Below are 14,212 nucleotides of genomic sequence, written 5' to 3' on the forward strand. Positions count from 1 at the left end.
AGTTTCGTAGAATTTCATCCATGGGGGGGTATAAAATAAATTCATTTATGTGCACATTTAGTGACTGTACACTCATCGGCCTGTAGATGCTGGTGTTGAGCGAAGGGTTGCTGGTTTAGGATGATACTGTCACACACAGACATGCAGGAATACAAACAAACGCAAGCATGCACACACTCTGACATCCACACGCACAGACACACACCCATACACACACATACAAATCCACATGCACAGACACACACGCGCACACACATGTACGCACGCATACATACACGCACAGACACACACACACACACACACAGACACACTCATACACAAACACACACACATACACACACACACACACAGACAGACATGCACATACTACTACTTTTTTTAGGTATATACATAAACACGCAATACAGCCAAATTGCTCCACGTCATTTATTTTTGTGGAAAGCCAGTGCAGGCCTGAGCGGCGGTCATATTTTGTACCGCCATGCGGTACATCTAGTTGTCACCATTGTTGAGATTCACAGGCTGATTATTGATGTCTGTGTTTCTAAATGAATTTATTTGAAAGTGTTTTGATCAGAACAATGTTTATTAAATATATTGGATTAAAAGTAATGTACTGATAATCATATGCTGTAGAAACACAAAGCTGCTGCTAACAAGCTAAACCAAACTATCTCAATAAGTTTCATTTTTCAGATGACAGCATGATTATGTCAAAACATAATCAACACTATCAGATCACACTTTACTTTGTTCATTTAACTGTTATAAATCAATAACAGCAGACAAACAACAGTAAAATTTAAAGTAAACATATAAGGGTCAAGAGCCCAACTAAAGCAAACAATGATCGCCATAATGGTAACTTACAATTTGTGATTTTCTCCTTCAGTGATTCTGCTTGTTAACATCAGGTGTCTTCAATAATGCTCAATCATCACTAAATTAATCACTTAATTATCTCATTAACTTTAACACTCTTGAGTGTTAATTTAACACTCATATTTTAACACTTTACACTCTTGAGTGTGGACTCATATACACTCCCAGCCCCAGGAGTGTTAATTTAACACCGCTCCATCTGAAAGCAGGTGATGGCGATTTACTACTAATCAAGGAACCGGCTTTACTAACGAGATGCGCCTAACAATATTGTGCGATACATCGCCCAGCCCTACTCAGAATGCATTGCAGCATGAAGCATATCACCATTGTTGATATTCATATGCTGATTCTTGATGTCTGTGTGCGAGTAGAACTTTCAGTAGTCCAACATGTGTAACTGGAGTTTTAAAAATCATTTGATCTTCTGATTAAACTGTGCTGGATCTCTTGCTGTAGAATCACAACAATAAAACAAAATGAATGACATACTACCCATACACAAAATATCAGTGAGTTAAGCCACTGCATGACAATGCCTATATTCTTATCATCAATCAGCTTACAGCATCTGATTGCATTTTATCTTGCTATTCTCACCATAACAAACAGACACAGCTGCCTGAGAAAAACTAATGTTAAAAAGTCAAGAGCCTGACTAAAGCACACACTGATCGCCACAATGGTAACATCAAATCAAACTATTACTTTCAAATAAGTAATCAACATATAAACCTCTGTTAATTCTCAATAAGAATTTCTGAAGACGTCTGACAGAAATAAAGTCAGTCTGGTTACTAATAAGTGAAGCTGGTAATGCTGTTTGTGGAGTTGTTTAATCCAATCTTGAGAGATGTAATGTATTTTATCTTCAGTTGATTTCATCCAAGGCAGTGGCTGGAAGTAGTTCTTGTGTTTCTCTTTCCTTCAGTGATTATGCTTGTTAACAGCAGGTGTTCATCAATAATGCACTATCATTATTCAATCACTTAATTATCTCATTACCTCCAACACTGATTAAGTGTTACATTAAACAGCCTGTAGTGTGCACACTAAGCAGTGTTCATTTCATCTGGGCAAACCCATGTGGGGCCTACATGGAAACCGAGGACAAAACTGTCTGGGTCCCAGTTAGATAGCCCAGGTCAAACCCATTTGGGCCCCACATGGCTGTGCTGGCTGGGTAATTACTAAATCCCATATCAACCTCAACCACTTGAACAATACAAGGAGAGACAAGAAACTGCTATTTTAATGCTTTCAAATAAACAATATATTGCATGAATTATTTTTGAATTGACCAAAGTGTGTAGAGGAAGAAGGTTACATTAAAAATATACCTTTTAATAATGTATGTTAAATATACAGAATTGTTCTATAGTTTAATGCAATTACATCATATTTTACTTTAAATTACAGAAGAATTAAGAGTAATCCCTGTAATTAAATTACAGTATTTAGATTACACATCCAGTTCTGCTTGGTGAGAAATATGCAGACCTCTTTTTGTCTGGCGCTGTTGCCATGGTGACTCATAAAATCTGCGCTACATTGATAATGGCTTTTTATAGTTGTGGTGCACGCGCTTAACTCAGAGTAGGTCAACTCAGAGTTGATTGAACTAACTCATTTCAGCTGTTCTGTAACCGAAAACTCAGAGTTTCCCATCTCAGGGTAAGTCAACTCAGAGTTCAAGTTTTAACTCAGAGTTGGTTGAACCTCCTTTCTGAAACAGGCCCCAGGTGTTGTTGGCTGTTTATTGATGATGAGGATGATATCTTCATGTAATTGCTTGAATCCCTGATCTTATTCAGAGTCTAATTATAAAAAACCCTTATCAATGGAGCGTAGATATTATGAGTCACCATGGCAACAGCGCCAGACAAAAAGAGGTCTGCACGTTTCTCACCTTTACATTTTAATTAGTTATACAGTGTTAATTACCAAGTAATCTAAATACTTACTCTTAATTCTTCTGTAATTTAAAGTAAAATCTGATGTAATTGCATTAGACTATAGAACAATTCTGTATATTTAACATACATTTTTAAAAGGTATATGTTTAATGTAACCTTCTCCCTCTACACACTTTGGTCAATTCAAGAACAATTCATGCAATTGTATATTGTTTATTTGAAAGCATTAAAAGTGCAGTTTCTTGTCTCTCCTGTTCAAGTGGTTGAGGTTGATATGGGATTTAGTAATTAGTAATAAGTAGACATTAATCTAATTACACTGTTGAAGATGTCATTTGTAGTTAGTAATACAAGTAACTTACCCAACTGTTATAATATCAGAGGTGAAACTGGAAGAACAGTATGTTATTAAACCTAATTTTAATTTTCATGTAGGTGCAATCCTGCAGGTATTAAAAGAACATGGCAGCAGCTGAAAATGAAATATAAAAACATAATTCAATTAGGTAAGGCTTGAGCATATCATGGGTGTAGGCTACCTGACTTTACATTTGACAAATTAAATAACTAAATAGCATCCAGTGTCTAGCAGTGCAGCAGCATTTTTGGCTGAGGAAATTCGTGGAGGGACTTCAGAGCCAGTCACTCCCGAAGATCCAAGGGCCTTCATAAAATGTAAGAGGTTTACATGTGTCATTTTTTATAGGCTATTTTTGATATTTCCATTTATTTTACTTTGGGTTGGGTTGGGTTTTTTGTTGGTCCCAACAGTTTCTGATGGTAATATATGTCTTTTGGAGCCTCCTGTCCCAACAGAACCCCAGGAAGTTGTAAGTAGCCTATTCAATACACCAGAAATTATGACAAATAGTGCTATAAAGTGTACTCAACCAAATGCTCATCTTCACATGACAATGAGGATAAAGAGTTGCTGCTGCCACAGAGAGGTAATGTTAATATTATGTGTCTACACATCACACAATCTACACATTCAGATTTTTTCCCCCCACATATTTATGTGGAGTAGCCTATAGAATATAAGTTTATATCCAAGTATAAACGGGTATTCTTATCCCGTTTACAATGCCAAAGGTTACACACAATTATATCAGTCAGAGAAAAATTTACATTAAAGTGTCAAGTGTCAAGGGTCAAGAGCACAACTAAAGCAAACGCTAACCACCATCATGGTGACTTTAAAATACAAAATATGATTTGATTAAACCAGAAATTAAATAAAGTAAATCTGGTTAGTTTTAAGTGAGGCTGGTAATAAGTGTACGGTCATGCATTTCACCTTTTTGTTTGGTTTATTCCAACCAAATTCAACGACAGCCCAATGTTGGAGCTTGACGTCTAACAAACATTGGATTTAGACATCAACCCGACTTTCATTTTCAACCAAAATCCAACGTCTGACCGACGCTATATATCCTGTGCCTGCTGGGTTCCTTACTGTCATGTGATTTACTAGAAAACAGTAGCCTACAGATCACCTCTGATTGGCTGACATGTAGATTTGCATAAATTAATTACAAGTATTTAAGACACAGACTTACACAGTTTACCACAGACTGTAGCAGAATAACACATGCAGTTACAATGGCTTACATCACTCATGTGATTTAAGGATTCAAGACCTTACTGTTGTATGATATTCAGCAGAGAACCTTCGTTTGCTGTTTGGAATCCAGATTCACTTCAGGTTAGTCAAATTTGACTTCATCACAATTAGTGTTAGCCAGTTAAATGATAAATGAGTGAAATCATTGACAAACATTATCCCCAGCCCGAGGTGACAATAGAGGTCTCAAATTGTAAAATCTAAAAGATTTAAGATTGAATAAAAAAAATAAAATCACATCACAATTTTCACATCTAGTTGACAAATTGACTTGTGACCATTTTGAGGATTTAAATGTAAATGTAGGTCACCTGAATGCTAGTTTCATTTTTAATTTAATATATAATATATAACTATACGTGTATCAAGTAAACATTTGTGAAAGTGACAAGCACATCTTTTTTAGGTTCTGTTTTATAATTGTAGGCTACAGTATATGTTCAACATTTGTATTATTTAATATCAGTTTAATGTTTAATGGTTCAATAATGGCACAATAGGCTATGGAACTGGTATATAAATGCAGTGGTAGATCTACATTGAATTACACCCTGGGCGAGACCCCCTTTGAGCGCTGTATTACCTATTTTTATTAGCCATTTCATACAATTCAGAAAACCAAAAATGTGCAGGAACTATAGGCCTATATTTATAATTTTATGAATGAAATGTGCGTTATTTGAAAGAAAGTCGAGGTGTGACTGACTTTAGGCCACTAATTCCATTAGAGTATTGCTCTAGGGGTCTCCAACCTTTTTTCATTTGAGAGATACTTTTTAAAAATGAAAGTGGCCAAGAGCAACTCATGTAATACAATACTTACTTAAATAATGTCTCATAACTCTCATATCCAAACTGTTTTAGACCTAAAATAGTTTTTGTAGGCCTATATATATATCACCCTTAAATGTCAGAGAAAAGAACAGAACATTTATAGAAAATTGTACTTTATACTGTAAAAACACATAATTATAGTTGATTTTAGTTGATCATAGTTGATCATAACTAGAGATGAAATGGCATGAAAATTTCATTTCATGATTATAGTGACCAAAATTATCACAGTTATCAGAGAATCCTGTTTAAAAAGTACTTATACTACACTGCAAAAAGAGATGTGTCAAAAAACAACACATGTGACTGTGTAGATAGCATTTTGACACATGTTGTGTAGATTTTAGCACACAATGTATGTTAAAATGTAACTCTGGATAGAATAGCACTGGGTGGAGGGCAGTTTGTGTTTATGAAAAAAAAAATATAGGTATATTTTATATGGTATCCCATAAAATACTATAAAAAAAAAAAAAGCAATACATTCAAATAAATAAACTAAATCTTAATTCATGAAAACTTAAAGGGTTAGTTCACCCAAAAATGAAAATTATGTCATTAATTACTCACCCTCATGTCGTTCCAAGCCCTTAAGACCTCTGTTCATCTTCGGAACACAGTTTAAGATAAGTTAGTTTTAGTCCGAGAGCTTTCTGTGTTGTACGTCACACGCATCACACATGACCAGCGTCGGCCAATAGTGAGCCTACGTGTGACGTACAACACAGACGCGCTGCGCTAAAACACTACGTGAACTTATTCGAGGCCCAGAGAGAAGGAAATGAATAGTGGAATAAAGTCATTATTTTTGTTTACTTTTTGCGCACAAAAAGTATTTTCGTCGCTTGATAAACTTAAGATTTAGCCACTGTAGAAACATGGACTACTTTGATGATGTCTTTATTGCCTTTCTGGACATGGACAGCTACCGTCCATAGGTTTTCAATGGAGTGACAGAAAGCTCTCGGACTAAAACTAAAATATCTTAAACTGTGTTCCGAAGATGAACGGAGGTCTTACGGGCTTGGAACGACATGAGGGTGAGTCATTAATGACATTATTTTCATTTTTGGGTGAACTAACCCTTTAAAGATTAACGGGTGTTTTTTGGCAGCCAATCACATCATGCAGACATTTAAATGTCTTTTTCAAATGCTGCTTTCACTTGTTATTAATAACCAGATTGACTTTATTTCTGTCAGACTCTACAGAAGCTCTTATTGAGAATTAACAGGTTTTGGTGTTGACGATTCATTGAATGTTTCATTTAAAGTCACCAGAATCGTGATTAGTGTCAGCTTTATTTGGGCTCTTGACCCTTGACTCTTTAACATTAGTTTTCTCTGAATGTTGTAAATGTAAATTTATTTTAACACAATTGAAACAGCAGAAATAATCATGAGAAAAGTATGCTCAGGTGATAATATTATCATCATAGACATGTAAGATTGTTTAACTCAGCAAAAGTTTAATGTTTGAAAGATGAGTGTAATATATGAAAGATGATTTTTAAAATGATTTGCACATTGCAATTAGCTTAAAGGGATACTCCACCGTTTTCTCGTGTTAAACTATGTTATTCTCTTAACTAAGACGAGTTGATACATACCTCTCTCATCTCAGTGCGTGCACGTAATCGCTCTGGCGTGCGGTGACACTTTGATTGCACTTAGCTTAGCCCAGTATATTCAATGCTATCTAACAGCAATGAATTCAGAAGTGACCAAACACATCAACGTTTTCCCTATTTAAAAACAGTTACACGAGTAGTTATACGACCAAGTATGGTGACACAAAATAAAACGTGGCGCTTTTCTAAGCGGTTAAAAAGGATAACTATAATGTATGGTGGAATAGCACTTTTGGGAGTACTTCGACTCGGCGCAGTAAAAAGTCACGCCTGATCCTCTTCCTCTCACTTCTGTCAATTTTTACTGCGTAATTTATCTTTCTTGACTCTGGTTAAAACCAGACCATTCTCAGTAGTAACTGAGTTATGGTCTGGCAAAGCTTCATTAATAACTCATTTCCAAAGGGGCGTCACCAACGGACGTCGCTCAAATGCCTCTGATATAGGATAGACCTAAAACCAATCAGAGCAATCGTCATCGTGTAAAAAAGAAATTAGATAAGTAAACATGGGATGAAAAAGAGCATCAATATACAATGATGAGATTAACATGTTACTCTCTGTGGACCCTGATTATTGCACACTGAGGTGTGAGGGATTATGGGTAGCAGACAATGATGCTTTTTAATCCCCTTGTAATGACGAGTCAGTGGAGCTGGGATCCATGTGTGGCTTTATTAATAGTAAAAGCAGAAATACTGGCAGGCAGGCAGGCAATATTGGCAATAGCAATATCTAAGGCAAAACAGAGAAGTATAGTTACAAAACAGGCAAGAGGTCAGGGCCGGCAGCAAGCAATCACAGAGAATATCTAGGTAAACAGGGCGGAAACAATAGGCAGGCAGCAAAGATTCAAAACAGGGTAAACAGTCCAGGGTCAAACACAGCAAGGCAAAATAACAATGAAATGCTGAGTTATGTCAGCAGGGGCAAAACAATACTTCTAAGAGAGTGATGGCAAATTCCAAAAGGCGTTTTTGGGACCTTGATGGGCACTTCGGGAAGGGGATGGGATTTGTAGTGGTGTTCCAAAAATCCGGTAGATAGGGAACACAGGTGTGGTAGCAATCAGTACTAGGGATGGGGTTATAGGAAATTAAGTCAATGCTCAGGTGAGGGTGCCCTCTGGTGGTGAGAGGGAGGAACCTCAGAGGCATGATTCTTGACATCTTTATTTATTTAACAAACGTTGTAAAATAATTTCACAGTTGAATGTTTATTTTGCATTTACATCAGTTAATTGGTGTTAGAGAGCTGCTGCTGGTCTCAGGACTCTGATGCTGATGATCTGGCTCTATGGAAGCTTTTTTTTTTTTTCATGGAATTAATAATATTAATAAACCAAAACATATATCTCACAATTGGGAGTGAATCTGAGTTTACATCTCGCAATTTTGACTTTTTTCACGTAATTCCAAGTTACTTTTTTGTGTTTAAAATCTTTTTATTAAGGAATCCATCAATTTGAAAATCATTGTTTACATAGCTTTTATGATTCCTCATTATAAAAATAAGGAAGAAACAAACAAAAAAATAGAAAAATAGAAAAACAAAAAACAAAATCAAAACACAATGAACAAGAATTACGAAACAGTTCCCATACTACACTGCAAATTTTTTTCTTACTTGTTTTGTTTCCAGTTGAAATATCTAAAAAGTCTTAAATTAAGATGTATTTACTAGATGAGTAAAATGACAAAATATTATGTTCCGTTTTCCGGGGGAATTAATCAAAATGAACTGAGTTGATGCTTAAAAAAAAAAAGAAGCAATATTATCTGCCAATGGGGTAAATCTAAAAAAAAAGAATCTTAATTCAAACAGAAACAATATTATTTTTCTTACACCTTTGGCAGATAATTTAGCTTGTTTTAATTAAACTCACTTAATTTTTTTTTTTTTTTCAGAAAACAATGCTTAATATCTTTTGTCATTTTTACTACTTTGGTAAATGTTTGATATTTTGACTGGAAACAAGACAAAAATACTAAGAAAAGCATTTTTTTGCAGTGTACCCACCCCACCCTAGGGACTTATGTCATGTCACACTAATGGGACAGTCAATGCTACACTCTTGCTCAAACTATGAATTATCAAGGTAATGGTTTTTAAAGATTTTTTGTTATAAGAACGTTCTCCAAATATTCAGTGTTGGTTCTGGGAACATAAAAACATGTCCAGTTCCCCTTCGTCAGTCACTCTTACGTACGCCATGACTGACGAAATGGGGATCTCGCTCGAGACCTATCTACTTCGAGTGTAACTAAACAAGCCAATGCACATTGGCATGTTATAATTGCACCTGCTGCTGTGCATCGCAGCACAAGCATATATAATGAGCACCAGGTGCGTCATCCTTGTCTTTCGCTTCGGAGCCAGATGGTGAATGTTCCCACTAAGCAAAATGATGTCCGAAAGACGTCTTTTCAATGTATTTGTTACAAAAATCGATTCACAACAATGGTGACAATTTAAAAAAAAAAAAGTTTAATGCTGCAATGCATGATGGGTTGCTTTCATTGTACAAAAACTCATCCTTAATTCCCAAGCTTTTTTGTTTTGATTGTCACTGTTGTTGTGATTCATATCCAAAATCTTGATGTCTGTGTGTGACTGTATGATACACTTGCTCAAAACATCATGTGCACATGCTTTTTATACACCTTCAAATAAGTGATAATTTTAATGCTTTTGGCACCAATAATGCAGTTCCACAAGGTTGGTGGTTATTAATGCCAAATATAAACACAAAATTTTAAACACAATATTAAAGGCCCATTTTGTGATGATTATGTCGTCATCAACATTGAGCTGATAACACCTCAAACTTTTTCTAGGCTATCTCTGCCACAACAATTGTGTTACACAAACACACTGTTACAGCAGCCAAAGAAAAGTTTAAGTAAAAAGAAAGGGGACCAAGAGCCCAACTAAAGCAAACACTGATTACCACAATGGTGACACTTCAAATGAAACAAATATCAACATCTAAACCTCTGTTAATTCTCACTAAGATCATCTGACAGCAATAGTCAAAGTAATTATGTCTAAATGAGACCATAAATGATGTTGAAATATATCCACAGTGGCCACATCTGAACTAGTTTTTAACCTTGTACGAAGGTTCGATGAACGTCTATATCGGACGTGCAGAACACGTCAAAAAAAGACGTCATAAAAACTTTCATTCTGGCTCCTCAGTGGACGTCATTTCAACGTCTGATTTTTGTAACAAAGACATTGAAAAGACGTCTTTCGGACATAATTTTGCTTAGTGGGTTGTTCCTGCTCTGCAATCTTATCTGAGAGTGTTTTAACTTCAAAGATGAGTCTTCTTCTTTAGGAGAACGTCTCTTCAAGCTGGTGTTGGTGTTACAGTGCAGACAGCACTGGCCACAATCTCACAAAGAGCAAAACAGCTGTTTTCACAGCTCAGAATGTTGCGCCTTCAATGAGAATGTGAGTGCTCACATCAGGCTTGCACTAGCGTCCTGTTTGTGTAGCAGAGTCATCCCTGGGTGCTTCAGCACCAGAGAGAGCAGTTTCCTGAAAGAGCATACACGGTTTGATACTGCGTCTTTTTCAAGATGTCATTCAAACCCTGTGTTTCTGGATGCGGTCGTTTCCTGTCGTCATTTGATGGCCACGATCACTGTTTCACATGCCTGGGCTTAAGCATGTTGAGACTGCGTTCGTGGGTGGTTCATGTTCTCTCATGAAAGCATGACCACGTCATCACGTTGTTCGTCTCACCTTTCTCGTAAAGGCTTGAGCCGCTCAGCGTTCACGTTCCATGTCCACGTTCACTGTCTCGTATGCCTGGCAGCTTTCGTATGGGATTACTGGTCCTTATCATGAGGGACCAAGCATTTCATTCGGGGCTCCAGGGGAGGATCAGATGTCGATTGCTACATCGAAGAGAGGCCTGTTACACTCTGGAATTGAAGATGATGCTGAGTTCCCACTATAATGGTGTGTGTGCTCATGCTCATGCTGAATCAGATTCAGACTTTACAGCCACACTTTCCCGGGCTACTCTGGGGGCGCAGTGCAACGCTTAATCGCTTTGCCCCGGCCCTGTGCCTGCCCGGATGTGTGTGAAAAACTTTGACAGTATGGAAGCATATCGACGCCAATATGGCAAGCCAAACATGCCAAAATCTGCAGAGAAAGTTTTTCCTTTCTCACTACCCTTGGGGGTGGGGCGGCTTTGGTAATTGCAGACTGCCTCTTCCCTGCATGTGATGGCCACCCTACAAGTCTGTGGAAGGCCAAAACACTCAATGCACGAGGGTAGTTCTGAGTCGGGGTTGAGCTGCGCATAGTGACTGACCTTGGTTTAACCCTTTCGGATATACAATCACACCGGTGTGATCAGTCTAGGCTGGTCCCTGGAGCGTACGGTCACACTGGTGTGATCAGTCTAGGCTGGTCCCTGGAGCGTACGATCACACCGGTGTGATTAGAACGGTCATTGCATCACGTGATCAACTGCTAAATTCAAATGTGCTTTCGCGCGTTGGCTGACGCTGAGCCAGGGACAAGCGCGCTCAGAGCTGTCATATATCACAACTTTTCAGTGTTTTCAACCACATAATGTTTATTTTAGGTTTCAGACATATAAGTACTAAAACAGTACATTTAGAGTTTGTAAAATACACACTGATGTCAAAGGAAGAGGCAATAATAATCCTTTCCATTTATAATTAGACACGTTTTATTCATATCAGATACACATTGTCTAAGTAACTTTAAAGTTTACTCTATTCTTCTCCCAGTTCACCAGCCACTTACTTTTATGTATTTCGGGAGAAGTGGATGAATTCACGTGTTGTAAATCCAACAGATCTGATTCTCTGAACTGTGTCTGCGGCACAAACTAAGATGGCGGCGCCCATCGCGCATACAGCTGAACTAACGCGATCATTATGAAGTTGTTTAAACAACAAAACACTTCCACTTGCATATATTTGACAATCGGAATAACAGATATTTCATCCCATATCTAACAAATTTGTGAATATTTTGAATAAAAAAGGAAAAATGACAGCTTTGTTGTTGCTGTGGTGTGTCACGTGACAAGCAATGACGCGTCACCATGGAAACCATAAAGTGAAACGTTCTAAATAACGGTCGCCTTGAAAAACTCACGCTGGGGGGTCAGCCAGAATATTTTAAACTTATGTGTGAAAGGGTTAAGTCACAGCGCTGGCCCTCGGTGAGGCGATGGTTGTCCAGAAGCGCCCCAGGGCTAAACCTTGCAGAGGTGCGAGACATCGTCAAAGTTCGCTTTCTCGATGCTCCCATCTCACGAGGTGGCATTTCCCCGACACTGTTGGAGACAGCGGTTCTCCACAGTTCAGAAGCAGGCTGAGGTAACCAAGAGCTTGTTCCGATGTGCTACCAGAGTCACTCGTGAGCTTCCCCTCAGTCTTTTAGTCACCAAGGGTGTCAGTCCCCTGTGGAAAAACGCCATTATAGCCAGCTCTACTGTGACGTCGAGCCTTCGCAGGAAGACAGCACTACCTGTCTCAGCAGCCCTGAGACAGATGAACTAGAGTCAGCTGCTCTTCCCTGGTGGAGGGCTGGGCGGAGAATCTTTTGTTTAATCAAATTCTGTTCCGCCGCTGGCGTTACCCAGTAATTACTGTGTAACTCAGTCAGCATTACCCAAATTCTCAGTAAGAGCAGCTTCTCTATCTCTGAGTCTCAAGAGGGCGTGAATGTCAGTGAGCAATGCTTCCATGCCTTGCCACTCCCGTCCCCCTCTATCGCCAGCGGGCAGTAGTTTACAGTTCGGGGACGCCATCAGGGCTTCCCACACACCCTCACCCTGAACCAGGTTCCTCCAGCCAATATGAAGACAGGGTTCTACAGCCCCTACTTCATTGTACCCAAGAAAGGCGGAGGGTTACAGCCAATTTTTGACCTGCGAACCTTGAATCGTGCCCTGCACAATCTCCCGTTCAAGATGTTAACCCTCTGGGGTTGGCAAACGCACTGGCACGTTTTGCTTGATTTTTTTCTAGCAGCAAAATAGACTTAAAATACTCCAACATTTTTGGTCATACAGGCTTAAGAAATATGAAAAAATAAACTGTTAAATGTCTTCTTTTGTATGTGTCCACTTACAATCGAAATAAAACTTTTGTAAATACAATGATGAATTTTTTGTACTTTTGTAAAATAAAGCAAATAAACAGGGTGTGCTTTCGGGCTCTCCGTCTCCGTGAACATTATTTTTGGAGCACGTCTCTAAACTTAAACAAAACTCAGCGAATACTATTCACCCAGGCATGATCTATATATATTTATAATCATTTAAGTGTGTACTTTTAAATGATCTAATTCATTACAAAAACAAATGTTTATATAATCTATATAAAAAGAGAGAGACGTCAGTCATTCTCATTTTAGCTCATTATTATATTTTAATGTGTTCACACCCACGGAGAGCATGCACTATTTAAACGCAAATGATCTGCTAAACTCTGCAGAACAGTGGCCCTTCAGGACTGAGTTAGAACACTCCTGCTCTAGACCAACACAGACATCAAGAATCAGCGTATGAATCTCAACAATGGTGACGTGACAATCAACAAAATAATCAGATAAAACTCTGAACATCACAAAACAAGCTACTAAAAAGTTGCAACAAAAACATAAAAAAATAAAAGCAGAGAATAATAATAAAATAAAATACTGAGGCAAATCAGCATAATTTATTCATGCTGCAATGCATGCTGGGAGATATTGGTGAGTTTTGATTGATGGCTCCAATCATGCACTGCACTTTTATCATCACCACTGTTGAGATTCATACGCTGATTCTTGATGTCTGTGTGTGTCTAAAAGACACAGTAGTTCAAACCTTTATTGTATGCAGAAGTCTTAAGATCATAAAAACAATGATGGATCTCATGCAGCAAAATTATAAAGCTATTACAATTAATGATGTAACAATATCAAGATAAGACTCTAAATAAGCTCAGTGAATAATGCAGCTATATGTTGATTATGTAATCATCAATATACAGTCAACATCACCTAATTCATTTTCTCTCTGATTTTCTTACCATAAACAATGTGTTTTATAAACACAGTTAGAGCAGACAGAGATAAACTAATGTTTGAAAGTCAAGGGTCAAGACCCCAATAAAGCAAATACTGATCACCATCATGGTAACTTCAAATGAAACATTAAATCATCAACATCTAAACTCATTAAATCATCACACATCTAAACCTCTGTTAATTCTCAAACAGACCTGTAAACGTCTGACAGAAATAAAGTCAGTCTGGTTAGTAATAAGTGAAGCTGGTAAT

The 14,212-nt window shown here is 37.7% G+C and overlaps 1 protein-coding gene across 2 annotated transcripts in view; it reads left to right on the forward strand.

Moving 5' to 3' along the window:
• The first annotated feature begins 4,367 nt into the window (after positions 1–4,367).
• The window catches only part of LOC311303450 (interferon-induced very large GTPase 1-like), a 48,886-nt gene continuing 39,041 nt past the window's right edge, over positions 4,368–14,212 (forward strand). Inside the window, exons 1-2 of one of the 2 annotated variants that reach the window (XM_084429951.1) lie at positions 4,368–4,503; positions 6,182–6,296. The gene's annotated coding sequence lies outside the window, so the exon portion shown is untranslated. The remainder of the gene's footprint in view (positions 4,504–6,181; positions 6,297–14,212) is intronic. The other variant, XM_084429950.1, reaches the window with a different exon arrangement.

This window comes from Rutilus rutilus (genome assembly GCF_951802725.1).
Source record: "Rutilus rutilus genome assembly, chromosome: 14".
Classification (NCBI taxonomy): domain Eukaryota; kingdom Metazoa; phylum Chordata; class Actinopteri; order Cypriniformes; family Leuciscidae; genus Rutilus; species Rutilus rutilus.